Source organism: Rhea pennata, chromosome 5, assembly GCF_028389875.1.
Source record: "Rhea pennata isolate bPtePen1 chromosome 5, bPtePen1.pri, whole genome shotgun sequence".
Taxonomy (NCBI): domain Eukaryota; kingdom Metazoa; phylum Chordata; class Aves; order Rheiformes; family Rheidae; genus Rhea; species Rhea pennata.
Genome location: NC_084667.1, coordinates 67561811 through 67582835, shown reverse-complemented (window position 1 = coordinate 67582835; position 21025 = coordinate 67561811).

The following is a 21025-nucleotide window of genomic DNA, read 5'->3' as shown; positions in this document are numbered from 1 at the left end:
TTCTGCCTTGAAGGACGAGGACGGGGGGCAGCCTTCTTCCTCAGGGCAGCGGGATCACCAGCGGCTGCCTCGCCGCGAGGAGATGGCGGCCGCTCCCGGCGGGAACAGGGCGGCCAGCGCCCCGCCGCGAGGCGACGGCAACGGCGGCCGCTCCCAGCGGGAACAGGGCGGCCAGCGCCCCGCCGCGAGGCGACGGCAACGGCGGCCGCTCCCGGCGGGAGCAGGGCAGCGGGAGGGCGCGAGGCCGCACACACACCCGCCCAAGAGGACACAGCCCCAGCGACGGGGAGAGGAGCCTCCTCGGCCAGAGCAGACAGCTGTGACAGGGCGGCCACAGGGGGCTGAGGGCAGCCAGGGCACCGCGAGGAGCCCGCGTCTCCCCATCCGCCCTCAGATTTACCAGGATTAACAGCTTGGAAAGGCGAACGCGGCGCGCCAGGCCCGAGCCGGTGGAAGCGAGGACGGGATTAGGCGTAAATCACGGGGAAACATTAATGAAGAGCTCCATCTACCGACCCCCCGGGCTCCGAGAGCAGCTGCCGGCCGCCTCTCAAGGCAGGTCCGCACCCACGCGTGAGGTGGTGGAGGGGACCTAAAGTCACCTGCAAAACAGAAACACCCCAAAATGGATGAAAAACAAATCGAGTTTTACAAATTGATCATCTCCCCTAGCAGCAATATCTGTAGTGAAGAAAATCTTCCCTCAGCGGCTCCGTGCCTCCTTCAGAGCAGGCTTTATTAGCATTCTTCTTGAATTTAATTGTAATTAATTAAACCTGTTTTTGTCTCATTTGAGTGAAACGGTATCTCTTTAATACAGTGCTTCAGGCAAGGAGAATATATATTTAATGAAAAATAAAAAGATGTTAAAAATCAAGCGAGCAGGAGAGCAGTGTCTGAGAACGTCCGGCATCGTAACGCCCATGAGGCGCCGCAGGAGCAAAACCTCAAATCAGTGCCTTGAAAAGGGGAAACTACCGTGAAAGAGGCTGATTTACTCTGAAACCAAAAGCCTCCAGGCTGAACCCAGCCCCTTGCAGACAGCACGCGTGGGAAAGAGCCACTGCCAGCACAGAAACTATATACGTTCGAGTAAAAAGTAGTAGCCAGGGCCTCACTGCACAAAGCCACCATCTCCTTCAATACCAAGCATCATGTTCCCCATGGAAAGACGGATAAACCTTCCTCTCACTTAGCGCCTTCTCCAAAGGCCTTCACACCCTTAGAAGAACAAGGCCAAAAATTGCAGAATTGCAGCAGGAGGCACCCACAGGCTCCCCCTAACAGTAACCCAGCTAACAGCAGAGGCAGCACCCCCTCGTCTCCAAAGCCCCTTTCCCTTTTCCTCCTCCCTGTTTTTCTCCACACCAAAAAAAAAAGGGGGACATTTTTTCCCTACAGCGCTTCTCCCATTTGCCTCCAATAGCAGTCACTGCAATTTGAATTAAGCCCTACTTGTGGGTCTATCCAGCCAAGCTTTCTCCTTTAGGGGGGAAAAAATACATTATTTACAGTCAACAACGGGATTAAAGCTCCAAACAGCTTCTAAATTTGAAGGAAGCAGCTTTAGCTTCATGAGCTCTAGCGCTGAGAAGTCTGTTAAGGGAGAGGGTGAAAGGAGATAGCGCAGAGGCATTTCGACCGAGTTCGGAGGGGGGCTGCAGCTGCATGTCTCCTCGAGCTGACTTAAGAGAAACACAGGAATGGAAAATTAAGATCGAAGGGAAGGACCTGGACCAGCCTACCGGCCCTGCCCAAGGCCACTCGCAAAAGACAACCTGTAAAAAACAGCCTTTGAGACAAATAGCAAAGTAATTGGAATAAAAGTGCCATACCCACCCACAAAACACGAAAGAAATGAATCGAGCCCTGCCGCAGCAGAAGTCTCACTGTCCCATGTGCGGGGTGGCTGGCAGGAGCATCGGAAACAACGGGATCTGGGTGATCCCACCGGCTTGGGGTTGTCCTGTGGCACCGCAAGACCGAGACCTTCCCGAGCTGTTGGGAGATGAGGGAGGGTTTGTTAGTAGAGTGGCCAAAGCCCAAAATAGGAATCCCACATGCTGAAAGCTGGTCGAAATAGGCAGGTGCTCAGGGAAAGCAGCCATTTCAGAGAATCAGCCCTTTCTTAAGGGAAAAAAAAAAAAATATCCTGCCCAAAAGATAGTGGCCACCTGCAGAGCTTTGGCTGCCCAAGGCACACCCTCATGGCCTTCAGCTGGATATAACGCTGTAGGAGCCACCTGTGCTATCCAGAGTGTCCTGCACCTCCAAGCACAGAGGTGCCATCCCAGCTCTTCAATGTAGGGTGGCATCAGCAAATGGTGCCACCACCCTGCATTTGTGCCTCTGCCTCTCACCTTGCACTGCAGGCTCAGGAAAAAAAAAAGAGCAAGTAATTACTAGCCCATGATGGGCTGCTAATTAAGTCATGCAGTTCCACATTAACCTGCAGATGGAGGTGCATGTCTGAAAAGCTGGAGCCTTCCTGCAGCATCACTGGGAAAGGCCAAGAGCTGGCACTGCCAGCAGCACCTCCCGTGCTAGCACGGTGTGCTTTGCTTCTACAAAGGGAAGAGTTTTTAAAAAAAATCTCTTTCCTTATCCTGCCTGGGGTTTGTAGCCCCTTCCGCTGGCCTGACTCGCTCCTGCACAGAGCCCGATCAGGGAAATCCCCCCTGGACACAGATGTTTCTCCCATCCAAGAGAAGACGCAAGAGCTCAGTGACAGACAATATCTGCAGCAAAGACATTAAAGGCTTTTTGGGGCTGAAAGGTTTGGGGTTGAAAAACCTGAGCCGGGGTTGGGATTTCCCAGCCAGCTCCTCGTCAGGGCTCGACACAATCCGTGCATGGGAGGCACCGGCTCCACGCTACATATTTCCAACAGGAGGGTTTTGCACTGCTCCCTGTGGACTGATTCCCCTGTTTTAACAGCCTGCAGCTATTAAACACCCACAGCAACAAAAGTGTAGCCGAGGCGGACGCAGGAAGCGGCTCCTCTTCTGGAAGCATAACAAGATGCTGCAGGGAACTTTGTGTTTTGGAGAAAAAGGGAATTTAAAAGAGAAATAAGGGAGGAGACTCTCCTTTTGAAGTGGTCAGAAGCACTCCCGAATTAGGCCATTTCTAACACTGGTGTCCATGTATGGCAGCCAGCACCAAATAACTACTGCAATTATCCACACCTGCCTGACAACCACTAACTTTTAACAGAGAACCATTTAAAAGCAAATTGTTGGATATTCCTTTCCTGGCAGCAGTTACCCAGCATGTTGATGAAATGGCTGCCCTCCAAGAAAATAGCAAAATAATGACAGGAAAAAGCACCCGGCTCTAAAAACAATAAAGCAGAAGAAGACAAAGTCAAGATTAAAGCCACTCTCGTGCTGGGGACACAGGCTAGGTTCATTGAAGTGATGGATTGCTGTTCCTGCACTAGCCTAGAGCAGCTGCTGAAGCCGTAATGGGCCCCATACAAATCTTTGGAGTACTGTCCTAGCAGGACATCTGTAATAACCAGCCTTTTAGATATACGAGACGAATGAAATGAAGTGTCCCAAGCTCTGCTGAGAGCAGAAAGCTCTATTAATCAAGAGAGATGCACAAAACACACAGGAGACTATATCAGGCTGTTTCTCCCAAAAATTTCCTGAAGTCAAACAGGTGTTTTTCACCAATTTCAGGGCCAGTCCCCACAGATGTGGGCATCAGAGGGCAATGGGGCCCTGCCATTGGTCACAAAAAAGCTGCATGGAGGAAACACCTCCCTGTGTGACCACTGCGGCAACCAAGAGCATTCCCAGGGACCATGCCAACATCCCACCTTCCACCAGACCCTGGAAGATTTGGAGGCCCCATACTGGAAGGGGGAAGGTTTCCTCTGACCATCATCATCCACAGCCTTCCTCCTCTTCCCAGCCCAAAATCACTAGCTGGGGCAAGGGGTTAATTTACACACTTGTGTTCGGACCCCAAGACCTGAGCCCTTCAGGAGCACCCGGCCAGCGTGAAACAAAACAGTTCAAAGGAGATTTCGATTCCAGCTATTAGGGAAGTGGGCCACAATGATATTTTATCTTTCCTTGTCTCTAGCAAGATGACAAATGATGACAATGGATCCTGCTAATTAATGCATGCAGCCAATTAATGCCAAATATCTGTAGCAATCTCTCCTGCCCCCAAACACAGCAAGAGCCCAGGCAGGCTGGAAGCAGACTGATAGGCTCCAAGAACATTTTGCTATATAGCTCCTGAGAACTGGACCGCAGATGCACTCCGTTCACCAAAAAGTGGAAAAAGCACCATTTAATGCATTTCCTGGGAAAAAAAAATCTGGTTTTGGGGCTACTCATGTTCCATTTTGTTGATTTCCAGGACAGTAAGTAGGTTGCATTCAGTGTGTCATGAGCAGCAGCCCCATTCATTCAGAACAACAGGATCCCAAAGACCAGAGGCAATGAAAAAACACCAAATCAACAGTGAGGTTAATTAGGGGAGAGCTTGGCTGATGCAAGCGCAGCAGTCACAAGAGTTCAATCCTCCCCCTGGGGGTCACAGGTGCAGAGTGGGGACAGTCAAGTCACCTTTTATTCCTGTCCTGCTGCAGGAAGCAATGAGCATCAGCATCCTCCCGCAACAGTTATGGGTACCAGCACACAGCATCCCCATACTTTGTGGCACTCCATTCCTGTATCCTGGGACACTGCATCTTCATGTGCATGCATCACAATGTCCCAGTGTATTGCATCTCCCTATCCCATGTTCCTACATTGCTGTATCCCAGGGCACAACCTCCCCTCTATCCAAAGAGGCCGCATCCCCAGCATCACAACCCCAGTATCCAAGAGCATTTATCCCCAATACCCACCCCCAGTCACGGCATCAGTCAGTTCCAGCTCTCACTGGCCAGCTACACCAGGAGCCAACAACCACCACCCAAACTAGCACTGCAGCACACTCACTCTCACCTCCCGCCCATTTCCTCATAACCTTGGGCAGGCTCAATAAAATGGTTTTGTCCTTCCCTCTACACAAGCTACTGCACATAGGACTAATCTTCCCATGACTTGTGCAGCAGGTGGGAGCCCTGCCTTTCTCCACAGTTGGGCTGGTGCCCTCACCAGCACTGAGCTTCAGGGAGGAAGGCCCCAAGGATAGACCACCTCCAGCCATGAGCCACAGTGGTGAGCAGGAAGGACCACTGGCTTGCTGCAGTCACCCTGAGGCTTTGGTGCTGCTTCCCTCCCTTCGGGATTAGGTTTAATTTGTGCATAAAGAGGTTATTATTAAATAGAGAGAAGAGTCACTCTCCTCCTCGATGGGTCACTTTCTGCCCGTCCCAAAGTCTCATCTCCAGTGCAAAACACATTGACCAAGCTGTGAGCTCACCCTGCACTCAGGCACCACGAGCAGTATGCAAGCAGATGCTCTCAAAGCAAGTTCCCAGTTAAAGCCAGTGCTGGAGAAAAGTTTTGCAGTAGGTTCTGCAAAACTCATCTCATTATCAGCAAAACACACATCTCTGGTAATCTCAGTCTTTCCCTCCCTTTTTACTATGCGTAAAAGGAGCTGTGCAGTCCAGCAGGGAGTTAGGCAGCAGCTTTGCTCATGTCCTGGACACAGGAACAAGACCCCTTCTACACTATGCAATGACCACTAAGGCCTTTCCCAACCTACGGGCACCTCACCATTGGCCACTGCAGCCCAGTCTTGCAGTCTTCCAGCACACAGGTCTCCCACTGCCCCCAGGAGTCCTCTAAGTGGATCAGGCTCTGGTAAAGCTACAGTTAACAATTCCCCTGCAAACACTGCAAAGAGTTTTGATTCCAGAAGCATCCAGCTCACAGATGGACTACATTGAAAAGAGGTCTACCAGTGAGGCAGAATGAAAAATGCTGCCATTTTATTTGCAATATCATAAGCTGTATCTCCCCACTGCACCAGCTGTAACTGTAGTGCTGGCTTTAACAGGTAGAACCGTATCTGTAAGATCTTAAAATGCTGCCTTCAGGCAGGAAGTTAATCTTCTTTCCCTTTGTTGGTAATATTTTTCTGTAGGTTATATCTGCTAAAATGTAATTTGCACTCCCCAGATCACAGGATGAGTTTCATGACAAGAAGCCTCATGTGGAAACATTGACATGCGTTGCTGTGTTGCATCCCCAACCAGGGCCACTGATCCCTCAAAACACAGTACGGGTCTGTTGTTCATTACAACAGCTGCAATAAGGCATGCTCAGAGATTATCATCAAATTATTTTTAAAAGCACTGTGTTTACAATGGCTTAACATGACATTCGAAGCTAGCCTTAGAAAACAAATAAAATGTGAGATTTCAGCCATTGTGAACAGTAATATGCTATAAACATTAGTAAGAACTGGATGGATTCATAGGGCTGGAAGAGCTCAGGAAGTTCCCTACCTTATCTGCTCCCTTTGGCCACAATCTGCTTCATGTCATTCACAGCAGATCCTTAAATTCTCCTTAAATCTCCCCTGCCAAAATTTAAGCCTGTTATTTCTGGTTCTACCCACCACAGGTGAGGCCTGACCTAGTCAAACAAGTGCTTTAATCCACATTTCTCTCCACCAGTCTCTGGCTTCCTGCTCACCAAGGAGCTTTCCTGAAGAAAGAGCCTGTCTCACCACAGACCAGCTGCTGGAACCTCATAAGTTCTTTATCAGATTAACTGATGACCACAACTTTATTCTGTCCGTGGCCAATGTTGGACAACCTCCATTGCTTGTCAGAACTCCATCTCCTTCTTAAGAAGTTTGAAAAGGAGGGAGAGAAAGGCTTGAGCTGCCAAATTAGACAAGTTGCCAGCCTTGACATCAGCTCTCCAGTGTCCTATTACACTTGGGCTTACACCAGGAGGATATGAGATGGGCTGTTAATTGCATTTCCAAACACACTAAGACAGTGACCCTTCCCCCCTCCCCCAACTAGCATGTGTTCATCAGCTGTATGGAATATATATAAAATGATGGAAAAAATTAATTGAAGGTACTCCTTAAAAGAAAAATGAAAACCTTAACAACAGGTGATATTTGTAAGAGCAGCTGCACCACTTCAGGGCCACAGCTCAACTGCATTGCAACAAGCAAAGGCAAGTGCAGGTGCAGCATTTGACAGATTGGTGTTAGGAACAAGACAAAACAGGGACAAGTCAGAGGATGGGAGGTCCTGGAGCCTGTTATTCACAGCCAAGAGCTTTTCATCTTCATGGGGGAGCTCAGTTTCAGAAAGAACAGCCACACTTCAAATCTGAGGCATGGCCTTTGGATTATTAGTGTCCTTCAAATACAGATATTGTTCACGTATACTTGACTTCAACACTTAGTTCAGAAGACGGCTTCCTCTTACCTTGAATGTTATCTTGGGCACTGCATTTTGGCCAGTGATCTTCATTGCATTGTCTTTGTTCACAGTGGGGATACAACAGCCAGAGCAAATGGCCAGGACACACACATCTAAGTGCTGCATGCAAGCAAGTCTTGCATCTCCCAAGATGAGATGGCATGTCCCACTGACACGAGCTCTTGTTCCGGCATTCACAGGAATCAAGCATCCAGTGCAGGTTCATTAGTTCTCCTCACAAGAGGAGATTTGAGGACCAGTGTCTTTTTTCCTTCCTTCAAGATCCAACTGGTGACAGCACAGAGGAGGTGGCCAGAGTGTGCAAAGTGAAAGCTCAGGGATCTGCAAAATGCTAGGTAGAGAAACAATCAAGTAGACAACTAAGATATAAGTTATCATCACTTGCCCCTGTACAGTTCTTAAGAAATCAATCTTTACAGCTGGGAAATGGCAGTGCCTTTTCTAATTTATGACAAAGGCAAAGATAAGTGAACAGCACTGAAGATCACTCTCTCCAAGCACAATGTTCTTCTGTAATGCAATGAAATGAGTTAGAGCAAATCAAATTAGTGCTACATGCTGCCCTCACCTCACTGATCCCAGAGAACAATGTGCAGGCTGTGCTACCCAGCTTGGTTTCCAAGGTCAGTGAGGACCAGAGTGGTCCATCACTCCTCCCTGTGATTTTAGCATTATCTGTGCTGGCTCTGATCCTCATAATTATTCTTGGATCTTTAACAGGCAATGAACTCTTTCAGGAGCAAGAAGAGCACAAGCATGAGTGGCTGCCAGTCTCTAACCAGCTCCCATGTTCAGGCATTTCAGCATCCCTTGGTACTTCTGCTGCTCCTGGCCAAACGCTAGTGGGGTTGCCATCTATCCTGCGTTCAGCTCCTAAATGATTCTTGTCTCACTCTTACATCATTGGAAGGATCCAAAAATTGGGGATGCTTTAAGCAGAATTTTGTTTTGAAAATATTTTTTGTGCCCAAATAACTTACCCCTGAGCAAACTGCATGGAAAGTTTTGATGGCAGCAATTAGCCACCTACTGAGCCTTGTGTATTTCTGTGGACAGAATTGTCCTGGGCAGCCTTAAGCCGGCTTTTGCTGGGGTATGACACAGCCACCGAACAGTTTGGCAGATTTAGGTGCTTGCTCTGCAGCTACAGTTCTGGCTATGGGCTGAATTTTGTAGCAAATAGGAGTCTCTACTCTACCGATTTACTACCCAGCCCAGGGACAAGTAGTTGCTGGTTACCTGAAAAGCTTCATAATAAAGATGCAGCTTGAACAGTGCATAAATACAGATGGACATTCGGCCCAAAAGCTGAGCTACAAGAAATACAGCAAATGCAGCATTTCTCTGCACAATGTCCACAGAGGATGCAATTCTTCATTTTTCATTGATTTCATTGATTTCATTGAATTACTCCCAAGCTGTGATTGAAGAGGAAGGGAAAAAGGGAGGGCATCATTTTGAGCCATGTCTCCCCAGAACACACTGTGGGGCGCAGATGCTGGCACAGAGTCTATGTCCTCCTCACTAGGGAAGACAGTGGGTGGCTGGCCAGCCAAATTCCCAGTGAGAAAACCAGTGGCTTCAGTGCACCTCAGATTTATTTCAATTGCAAAACTCATTACATGGGGGAGTCTAGAGTCCTGAGCAGTCACCATTTTAAGTGCAAAGTGTAAACAATTTTACTACTAAAGGCGTTGCTTGGCTTGGGTAAGCGCTCAAGTCTACACAGTTTGGAAACTTCTGAAATCCCCAGGACTCCGTAGCTCATCCCACAGAATTACCAAGAGGACTCCTGCAAGCCTGAGACAAGGGAAGTGCAAATACCTGCCAGTGCCTGGAGAAAATCAGAGGCTTCACTGAGAAGCCACAGGAGGAGCTCAACTATTTAGTATTCATCTCCTTTTGGTGGGCCGAAAGGACTTAAATTTGGGATAAAACCAGGCAGTCCAGAAGTGATTTAGGGCTGTAAAGGAAAAGGTTTTAAGGCCTGATCCTCACCCCACAACAGTCTCCTTACACTAGGCAGCAAAACCTCAAACCAGTAATTCCCAAGTTTGTCCAAGCCCAGACCCAACACGCACAGAAGTAGGGGCTGCAGAGTGAGAGGTTCCCCTGGGCTCAGTAGCAATGCAAGAAATAAAGTGGTATTCCTAGAGGCGACCGGTTTCTGAGCATCCATACTCAAATGTGAGGAACAAGGGATGTCAAAGGCCGGTGTTGCCCTCTTTCTCCAGGAAACCACCTTTTCAGCCCCCAAAACAGGGCACATTTTTAAGCATTTCTAATCAGAACAACAATTAGCAGCTCTAGAGCCCTGCTCTGGCAGCTCATGGGGCAGCCCCCAGACACAGGCGCCCACGCGCAGGGCCAACCACAGCCGCACAACCAGGGCCTTGCTCTCCTGGTCACGCATTCGATCCGCGGGCAAGCTGCTCCGACCTTTGCCAGCGCGCGTTTCTCATCTGTGGCACCCGAAATGTCACTGCTGCTTCTCGTTTGTTTGTTCCTATTAATCATTTTCTCTCTTTGCACAGGACCTAATGAACAGGGACAAGCCACGGCCCCTCTAACAGCTCCCAATTATTCTTCATTATGCTCTTTGCACCAATTCTCTGCTTCCTCATCTGATATTTAATATTTAGATCCCCCCCTTACCTAAGCTGTCCTTTGACTGTCTGTAGGGACAACAGTGCTTTCATTGTGTCATCAGTTAGCCTGGAAGCAGCCTGTGGGCCCTGACACAGTCTCAGAGCAGTTTTAATTTTGATTAATCTGTCTTCTTGACTTTGAAACCATATAGGCATGGTTCCCTATCCAGCCAGGCTTGTTAAAATCATAAATCAATCTCTCTCGCTCCCTCTCGATGCTCAGAGACCTTTCCAGGTCCAGCCATCCAGCTCCAGCCTACAAGAGTTATTTACCATCTTTGCTTCCTCACTCTGCAGAGAATAAATCCATTTGCTGAAGCCAAAGAGCCAGAAACACATGTTTACATTGAAGTAATTAAAAAGTTACCTCCTGTGGACACCGCACTTTGGAACAGCTTTATCCACGCTACGAAGGTTGGAGGCGAATCCCAAGCCTGTCCAAAGCGCCGGTGTTGCTCCTTCACTCCCAGCCCAGGTGCTCACAGCAGCCTATGTCACCCAGCAATTTTGCCCATCACCGCATCCTTAGCATCTACATAAAGGGCAAGCAGAGGATAAATATGCATATACACATATGTGCATACACTTTTATATGTATATATACAGATATATTCATATCTGAGCTTAGACATCAGCTACTTCAGGATCCCCAAAGCCACATAACACTGCCCAAGGTCCCACTTCAGAGCCCTAAATCAGTTTTTATTCTCTGGGTGCTCAAACCCTTTGTAGCCAGTCCTTGCACAACTAGGGCCAAAGCAAGCCGCTCGCAGGGTGCCAGCCTGTACCTATAGCCCTCCAGAAGGAAAACACTTCAGAATTTTTAACATTTTCTTTTATGCCCTTTTCTTTCACCCTAGCCTGGTCAAAGGTTTTGGGGTCTGGTCGTCCCAGGTACTATCCAGAGCACTATAGATGGGAAATCCCAAGCACGGCCAGGCTAAAGAGGGCTCTGCAGGGCCTGAGAATAGCCACCACCAAAGGGGAGCGAGCAGCTTTTAAGGCAGAAAACTCAGAGACTTCATCTTTTTAGTATATATTCTGAAGTACACCACCAGCAATAATAAAACAGCACTGCTCCATGATGAGATTCAAGGGTCATTTATCAGCTCACCATTCTTCACCCCGGAAACAAGCCGAGTTTTCAGCCGAAAGCAGGAACAGACCCATTGCTTTTATCCCCCTCCTCTCGGTGCCCTGTGCTTTCCACCTCTTCTGCCTGGAGCACTGCTGCCCCCATCCCCGCCAAGACCCCACATCTCAAGCCTGTTTAAACCCAAGCCGTGTTTACTGCCACAGCAAAGGGGACACGCAGGACTAACCAGAGCATAGGTGGGACTTTGTGAGCCACGTAAAACACAGGCAGCTCCAATGCATCTGCAGTTGTGTTTTTAAATGTCAGAATAAACTGAGGGAGTTCTGGCATTTGGGGAAAGTGGTTCCCAACTCCCCTTATCGCAAAACCCCACATTTGGTTCTCAGGCAATAACACAGCAATGGGCTTTACTGCATTTATCACTGCTTTTGAATGCGGCTTTGTGCCGAGGAATCAATTAAGGGAGAGGAACCGTTTAACGTGCGCAGTGCTGCTCTGTTTCAGCTATTGCTTCAGCAAGAGCCGCAGCTGAAACAATAACTATTGTTACTGCAAGCAGAAACCAAACCTTCAGTCAGGAGCTTGCACTAGTTGCCCAACATGGGCTTCAAAACTGACCACCACCTAAAGGGAGGTGACAAATTTCTGCATAAACATAATCCTAAAATACGATCAGCCTTCCTGCTGCTATCAATTTGTTCACATCAAAGGAGATGTATCCATTAGCCATAATTTTGTATATCACCTCAAACAGGGGGAATACCAGCATCTGCTTACGATCGTTCAAGTCCAACCCAAATACTCTCGAAGACAGAGCGAAGATTCACGCCAGTGTTGCGGGTGCTGCCAGAGCAAAGCCCCAACACATCAGCAGTGCTTGGCATCAATTTTGCCACCAGTGGCCATGACAGCTTTCAGCAACCCCTGCCTAAGAGCAGAGGAAGCATAACTGAGCTTTATGCACACACTGGTGTTACAACGAGATGCCATAAGCTCAGGGCATAACTCCGGAGAATTTTCCGCTCTTCCAAGACAGAGTGTTTATCTGCCAGGGTTTGTGCATGGCTCATTGGAGTGCACATAATCAAACCAGTAATAAGCAGTGCTGGCACAAACACACAAAAAAAGTACATGGCTATAGTCCTTGACCCTCAAGGAAACCACATAAATAACAGCTAGTCCTGAGCAAAACTAAGTCCTCAGGCTACAGGGGCCAGTTGCAGAGTTTCACCCACCATTCTGAGCAAGGTAACATTTTTCCCATTATTGCAACGGGTTACCTGAGAAGCAAGAATTAAGCCACCGCAGCCAGCAGAACCCCAGGTGCTGGGTTACAAAGGGGGCTCTGCAGCATGTGATCTCCTAGGTAGGACTCGTATGTTTTGGGATTTCCGCATCATATGCAAAATCCCAGGTAAGATTCACACATTTTGCACATGAAATCCCAGTTCTGCACACAGCTGTTGCCAGCACAATCCCCCTAATGGTTCCCCCTTGCAGGACCAGCAGGTACAACGTACTTATATATTACAGTGCATCACGCAGCAGCCCTGACCACGACCCAGCACAGCTGCCTGCCCTCGTTTACTTGTCCGAATCCCACCGTAAAGTGTGACGCTTTAACAGGACACACACGTTCTTTGTAACCAAACGTGACTGCACGTAAAACGCTCCAGCTTTGGCATTGATTTCCTCCCGCAGATCTCATCTGTAAGATGCTGAATCTCAGCAGAGAGCTCGGAGGGAGCATCGCACCCGTGTTTTGGGGATTGTTTTATGCACCAAGGCAAGCACAAGCTGTGGGCAAAGCAAGAGGGGACCCTCATTCCCACATGCCTTTATTCTGATGAAATACGTACCCTGGACAACACACCACCATCACAGCCTGATTGACAAGTCAATACAGCATCAGAAGAAAATGATGAAAATCCCCGGTGCTCCGACGACAGCGCCAACACTGCTGTCCAGCCGCAGTCCCGTCCTTCTGCCAGATGGCTGGAGCAATGCACAGCAGGAAAGGCAGGCGCAGCCTCCACCTCTCAGGTGATGCAAGACAGCAAATAAGTTATTTTGCATCTGATGAACAATTAAACATTCCTGGAGGGGGAGGCTAACAGTCCTCAGTAACATGGATATTCACATTTAGCTTTTATCCCCTTTCTCTGCAGAGCTTGTCACCACCCTGTGGGTCAATGCAATGTCCGTCCGTCCCCCGAGACCCTTGGGGCTGGGGACAGGACAGCCAGGATGCCCCAGTAGCTCCCAGTCCAGCCCTGGCCACCCAAGTTTGGCTGTAGGCAATTTTTGGCACATATTGCACCAACTGCAAACACACAGTTCACAGTATAATATGCTATCTTGTATTTTGAAGGAGAAATACAGCAGCTTTCCTGCAGGCAGAGCCTGTGTTAGGCTGCCCTAACGCACGAGACCTTCAGCATCCAGCTGGCTGAACAGCCTGCAACACCAATCGGCAGCATGCTGAAAATTTCTCCTCAAAGCAGACTTCGTATAGACAGGCCAGGGGATGAGAGGCAGTCCTGCACAGCCGCCCAGTGGGAAGCACACATGGAAGATCTGCCGGCTTCCCTCCCGAGGACAGTAAAACCATTCGCTTTTTCACGAGCAATAAATACAACCACACCAGACGCTTTCAGTGCTCCCTGGAGGCAGAACTACAGTTTCCCAACTCGTGCTCCTGGGCTTGTCCTCATTAAGAGTCTCTGGGACTCGATTACCAACAACGAGGCTGGGACTGGGAATTTACTCAGCACAACATTATTTAAGACGATGTTGAGGCTTTGGTGCAATAAAGCGCTATTCTAACTCATCATATACCTCAGTAAGACCAAGCTATTTGAGAAGAGCAGAACCTTTACTGCAAGTCTGGTCAGCACTGTGAGCGTTAGTGCCATTAGAGGACATGGCAAATATACAGGGGCTATTTGAGTGGGAATTATAATAATAAAATTACTTTACAACATTCAGCAAGCCAATGTCTAGAAGGCAATGAAAATCCTGCTCACTGGGAAGACATCAATTTGATTTTAAGTTTGTTTAAAGCAGTTTTAACACTAAACAAGTAAACATTTATAACTGAATAAATAGTTTTCAGTTTAGTCAAGGAGCATTCAGTGGATGTTGGCATAAATATTCAGTTATGGAAATGGTTTGATTGAAATAGATTTTTACATGCCATAAATAAACATTGTCTGAGATGAACACACACGCGCCGAACAAGCAGCGCGAATTAGACAGCCACTGATGCCTAATGCCAATCTCGGGAAATGTTTTATTTAGAAGCACTTCTGCTCACCATACAGCGAGCCAGCTCCCATCTGTCCAGGGCTTTCGGGGCGTCCCTCTCGCCTCATCGCTAAACGCTCAGAGCCGAAGTCCGACAGTGAGAGCAGTGCCTGCACCCGGCAGCCTGCTGGGACAGCGCAAGGTTAGCGGAGGAAGATGCCAAAGGAGCAAATCAAATCTTAAACTCGGATCCCCAGGGCACTTGCTCAGCAAGTTGGTTGCACTCAGTGTAGCTGTTAATCACATTAAATGACAAATAGATTGGAGATGACTTCTCAAGAAGATACTTATGGATGAATGGCCCCAAGTTCAGGAGGGCTTTACATGTTTGTGGTCCCATACAGGTTCGCTGGACAGCCTGGGTGCGAAGCTGGGGTCTCAGGGAGCCAGGTCTGGTGTCGCAGCTGCCACCACGCTAGCCCGGGGTTTTGGTGTCCCAGCTCCTCCAGGGCACTGAAGGCAGAACTTTGTTCACCAGCAGCTGTTTAACATGGGGCATGACAAGGTTCATTAAGCAATTGGGTGAGGATAGTATTAATTGCTGTTCCTCCAGGGACTGCAAGGGGCAAGCTGTCCCCAGCACCCTTCACCCTCCTCCAACATCATCCCAGTTACCTCCCTGATCTACTAGCCGCAGCTTCTTTCCTCATCCCCCCACTCCATTAAAAAAAATGGTTTTATTGAAGGGCTCACAACCCCAGGGGACAACAGCCCTTCCATCACTAGAAAAGCTGCAATGAAAGAGGCCAGGCACGTGGGCAGGGGTGGATTTTGGCCATCAGCATCACCATCAAGGTACTTCCCACCAACAAGCCACCACCAGGCTGTGTAATCTTGGTGCCCCCTCCTGCCACTCATCCTCACCTCTTCCTTGTCTGTGACCTGCTGGGGGTCTGATCCAACCTTCACTCAAAGCAGAGCCAGCTTCACAGCTGCATCAAGTTGCTCAGGGAATATCCTGTTTCCAACACTTCCAAAACCATAAGTCTTGGTAACCCTACTCAGTCTCCTCCACGCTGATTCACCCGGGCTACCCTCACATGTACTTGGTCACCCCAAGCTCCATCCTTCGCACATCACCTCAAAGGTTTGGGGCTTCCCTTCCAGCTGAAACAGACCTGCAACATTCAGGTCTGCAATAATCAAAATCATCTGTCCAGACCTCAACACTGAGCAGCACTGAGGAGAGAGGCAGAGCCAGGGGCTGTGCCCTGATCCTGGCAGCCAGGATTTGAAACAGCCTCTTGACAGAGCCTCTTGTACCTTCACAGGGCCCAAGATCTGGAACTCTGTATGCTACAACTTACTTGAGGGTGAGAAGCAGAATATTTCAGGCATCCTTCATTTCCATTTAGCCTGGAGTGAAGCAGCCCAGGCAAGAGCATACACATTGCAGGACTGCCTGCCCATTGCCAAAACCCTTCCTGCAGCTGTGAAACTATGGGCTGACTGTGCCATCTAGCTTCCAGACTCAGACATGGACTCTGCTGTGCTTAGTTTTCTTGCATACTTTTCAGTCCTACCCACTTTACTGGTAACTGTATGCCCAATATCTGGGCACAGTAGAAACCCATGGGTCTTTTTAGTCAAAAATCTCCATAGTCTGCAGGAAGCTGCTCTTCAGCACCAAGGGCATGAAATAGAGAAGACCATGCCCAGAGAACATCTACCTCTCTGGCTGAGCTAGGGGAGCATCTATGGCCCTGCTACCATCCTACCACACAAATATAGACGTCTGAAGGCAACACACTAAAGGACTAATCAGCTGCTTCTTAGAAAGCTACTGCAGAAATGGTTAACATGAACAACGAAAACATCAATTAATCTTGATCAAGGACAAGCAGCAGTGTTTCCATGCAGACATCAGACACGGCACATCTATTTGTATAGAGTTTACATTATTGAAGATTTCACATATCCAAAACCAGAAGCTGCTTTTTCAAGTTCACCAATCTAGTTTAGATTCTGCAGCAGGTTTACTCCAGAAGTATTATCCTGATTTGACAGCCAGGAACCTGAATCATACAAGTTAAACTGTGTGCTGATGTGCAAGGAACCAGATCCCTGTCAAGCTGACAGTGACCCACCTGGCTGCAACTTGTGCTCAGCCTGAGATGCTCCATACAGGAGATCACCCCCTGCCTGGTCCCACTAGCCATTCGCTGCAATAAAGCACACAGACTGCAATCATTTAAGGTTAAACCTGCAGGCAGGTTGGGAAGTCATTTGTTAGACCCCTTCCCTTGTCTGCTGCCACACTCAGATGGGGAAAGGCTGAAAGCACTGAGGGGGAAGAGCCTGGAGGAGGGCTCAAGCCTCCTCACCAGGGCTGACCGAGCCACCAGAGTCTCCAGCTCTGTCAGGCCCAGTGGAGGCCACTTAAGCAGTCTCAACTTGATGTAGGTCACATCCATCCCTACAGAATAGCATGGACATAGTAGACCCCAAGCCCTGTTTTCCTGGCAGGAGAGTCATCAAGATATCCAGGCTTTCACAGCCTATCTGAAGCAATTGCATTCCCCCTGCTCCTACTTGAGCACATCAGCCAGGCTAATTTCTCTAGCCCAAGGGGGAGTTCAAAAGCCACTGCTTTACCCAAAGCATTGCAAACTCCTGGAGCCTCTGACAAGCAGAGATTTTATCTGGTGCATAAGCCAATGCAATTTAGTGTTTTTCCCCACTTTCAAATCCCTTATCAACTGTATTTCAGCAATAGGAGTTTCATCTCTCAAAGCTAAGGCATCACTATCTTTTACTTTGCTTCAAATATGCAACTTTATTTCCCTATAGAAAAGCATGTATCAGTTGTTTGCTATTAATGAAGAGTCCTCAAAGAATATTTTGATTTTACTTGTTCTTTAGGGGATATCAACTCTTTATAAATAATTTCACTTCCAAATAAGTTTGAGCTTCACATCTATATACCTTCATAGTCTATAACCACCAGCTTTAGGAAGAATCTAACTGCAATTTTCACTACGAGCTCAGTAAATTCAAGGTTTTTGCACTTAGTGTTTGTTGTATAATAGGACAATAAATATATAGTTAAGGCAATAATACAGTAAAAAGGCATTACAGTTTGTACTACACCACCTTCCCACTAGACTTAAAAGATGGGAATAAGATTATGAAAAAGGCAAGAACAGGTAAGTCATTTGGCAGATTAAAAGGTGACAATTTAATGTGTATAGAGTAATTCAAAACCATCTAGACAACAGGCAGAGCTGGGAGAAGCATGAGATGCCTAGCAAAAGGCAGGGGAATGGCTCATCCTTCAGAGGTCCCTACCCAGCCTGACACCTCTTCCAGAACCAGAGAAGTTCCAGGCTGGTGCCCAGCACCAGGGCATCCTCCTCTAAGAGCAGAGCTCTCCTGCCAGAAGGAGTGTCCCACCTCTGTGAGTCTGAACTTGCTCTCACCAACCTCAGTCAGAGGCAGGAACCACAGACACTTCTGAACGGGAAGTGCCGCAAGCACAGCTTGTGCACCTAGAAGAGTTACCAGAAGGGGAACTGAGCACAGGACAGTGCAAGGACTCCAGGAACAAGAATCTCAATGTCTCCCCCTTCCCATTTCACATCTTCACTGATATTGTTGCATTCCACTGAAACTTTATACTTTGGTCAGATACTAACATGCATATGAAAAGGTGGAATAAAAAAAATGAAAAGCATCATTCACAGTAAGAATAAGACATCACTGGTTATCAGGTTCTAGCTGCCAGCTATTCAGCAGAGTTCCGCTGTGTTAGTCTACCAAATGCTTCCGGTTCTCAAGATCCTGCCCTAGACAGCAAAGCTGTCAGCAGCAGGCATAAGGGATTTGATCTGCTCCTCTGGATGTGGCCAGACTGTTAACATGTGTGCAACTGTTCCTCACTTTTCATGGAAGCACTGCACAAACCACATGTTTGGATTATACCCTTCTTGCGAGAGGATAAGCTCTAAGCTCTCAATTACAAAGCTGGCATCAGACCCACTGATGGGACAAGTCCACTTTTTAACATTTCGTGCCTCTGCCCAGCAACAGCTTAATCAATAGCTTAACACAGTCCTACCAGCTCCTCCACATGCATCTCCACAGCAGCATTCATGATGTATTAAAATCAACCTGCTGAGAAACCAGCTTTTGCACTGCAGCCCCAAATTCTCTTCTGGGAATCCAAGAGTAGAAACCAGTCACAGCAGCAGAAAAAGCTAATTTACTTGCTTTCTTGAAAGAAAATCCCAAATCTTTGGGATTGTTACAGGAGTTAAAGGAAAGCTTAAGAACAAAATATTTACTCTTCCAGTGAGGGTCCCCTTGGTATCAGAGAGGTTTAACAAGATCCAGCAATTGTTTAGAAAGACAATTAGCCTTTTTTGATTTTCAGAACCAGGCTGAAGCCAGATAATGCATCTCATAGGATTCACCTATCTCTGTGTATCAGCAGAAAATAAAAGAAAAACAAATGTCAGAGGAACTAAATGCTATTTAGGGTAGAAACTGTCTTTTACACTGAGAAGTCTAAGAGCTAAGGGTAATTAATCATTTCTCAGATGGCCAGTTCAGAGACAGGATAGACTGAACAGCATCCTCCAACCACAGCAGGGCTATCCTTTCCCCAGCCCAGCAGAAACCTCAGTTATCACCAGCGTTGCTCACAGCTGAGCAGTCCATGCCATCCAGAATCGGCATCTTACACAGCACTACCTCTGGCTGCAGGAGCCACAAACAGGATTTGCTTGCTTCTGTTTCACTGAGGATACAACTACAAGCAGCACCTCTGCTCTGCAGTGTGTATTCTTCCATTTCATTTGCCTTTCAACCACAGTGCGCTGTAACTTGTGTCCTTGTTGCCTCACACTGCTTCAAGCCATCCTGTCTCTAGATTTAGACTTTGAGTACTCCTTTGGGGATTTTTACTGCCCTCTCCAAAGTGTCATTTCCCTGCTTATTTTCAGCAGCAGTATGTAATCACGCCCTTTCCTCCACTGTGAATGAAGGTATTAAAAGATCCTCCCGGGACCCACTTGGAACTCCCGCCTGCTTGACTAGTCCATATGAATAGTATCAAAACTTTTCTATAGTTCTGGCAAGCCACATCCCCTGCCTCCTCTGTCTGGAGGCATCATTCCCTACCTTCTACATACTTTTCAAGCTTGATATTTAACAGTGTTCTGGAATTCCTCACACATCAGAAGTAGCTGGCCGAATTCCCAGGAACTTCTCTTTACATTCAGGTACCAGATTTCCACTCCTACATCTTTTGACTTGGAATCAGAAAGATTCAGGTTGGAAGGGACATTTGGAGATCTCTAGTCCAGTCTTCTGCTCAAAGTAGAGCTAACTTTTGTTAGATGACATTGCTAAGGGCTTTGTCAAGTTTTCAAAAAGACTCCAAGGACTGAGAGTCCACAGCTTCCAAGTCCTGTCCGAGAACTTAACCATCCTCATGAATTAAACCTTTCTACTACAAAAAAATAGAAGTTTCCCTCCTCACAACTTCACCATACACAAACCCAGCCTCTGGAAAGTACACATATTTTTAAACTGTGCTTTCTTACTGGCATGAACTTCTGTCCCTTTTCATTATCATTTTGTCTCTATACTGTTAACAGCTTCCTTTCCTAGGTTTTCCTCCTACTTCTAAATACTTTCCAAAAGTGGTTCTCATTGCCTTACCATTCTCCATGCAGCTGGTAGCTCTGTTCACCCAGAACTGTTTTCATACCTACAGGATGAGACCACTCCTTTAGTACTCTCTAGTATTTGCTTTCACTTTAGTGTTACTCTATTTTCATGCTTATATCCTTAAAGATTAAGGGTCTAGTTAGTTTCTAGAAGGAGAAAAAAAGAACATGCCTTGGAAAACTTAGCAGTAGGAGCACAAAAGTTTGCATTAACAAAGAAACATTAAATACTTGCTCCAAAACACTTGCTTTTTTGTTAATGGAGGTTTCAGTTCCACTATTGGGAATGAGTGCTACTGCTACTAAAGATCATCAATCCATTTGTCAGTTTGCATCATCAGTTAACTGCAAGTCTGAGTGGGAATATAATGCTTTCCCCTTCAGGCCTAGAGGAACAAAAAATACAACTGCAAGGGCTTCTAAGGACCTCAAGCAAATACCTAATTTGCTGATAGGTTGAAGGTATGTCTGAAATTTTTCCCTAAGTCTTGCTGTAACTAGTACAATTTGGAAAGGATTCTCAAGCAGTATCTTGTCAGGCTGTAACAAGCACTCCGTATTTGATCAGTATTTTCATGAAAAGCAGTCTGCATGACATTTCAAGTGCTGATAAACTGGTAGAAAGTACAGAACTTTGAAGAAATTTGTTCTAATGCATTACTGTTTCAAGACAAAGGGAAGATTGGAGTCCCCTGGGCAGTAACAGACCTACAGCCCACCGTTAATTTTGTTCAGGCTTTAACTATTAGTTGATTTAGTATCCCAGGATTAACTGTCCCCTTCTTGTAGTTAGCTAGGCATTTAGCTCACTTGCAATAGAGTTGCAACAGCCCTTAAAACTAAAATAGTACATTTACACACACACACACCTGTAAATGGATATTAACCTGGCTCAGTCCTTTAACTCACATATCTATGT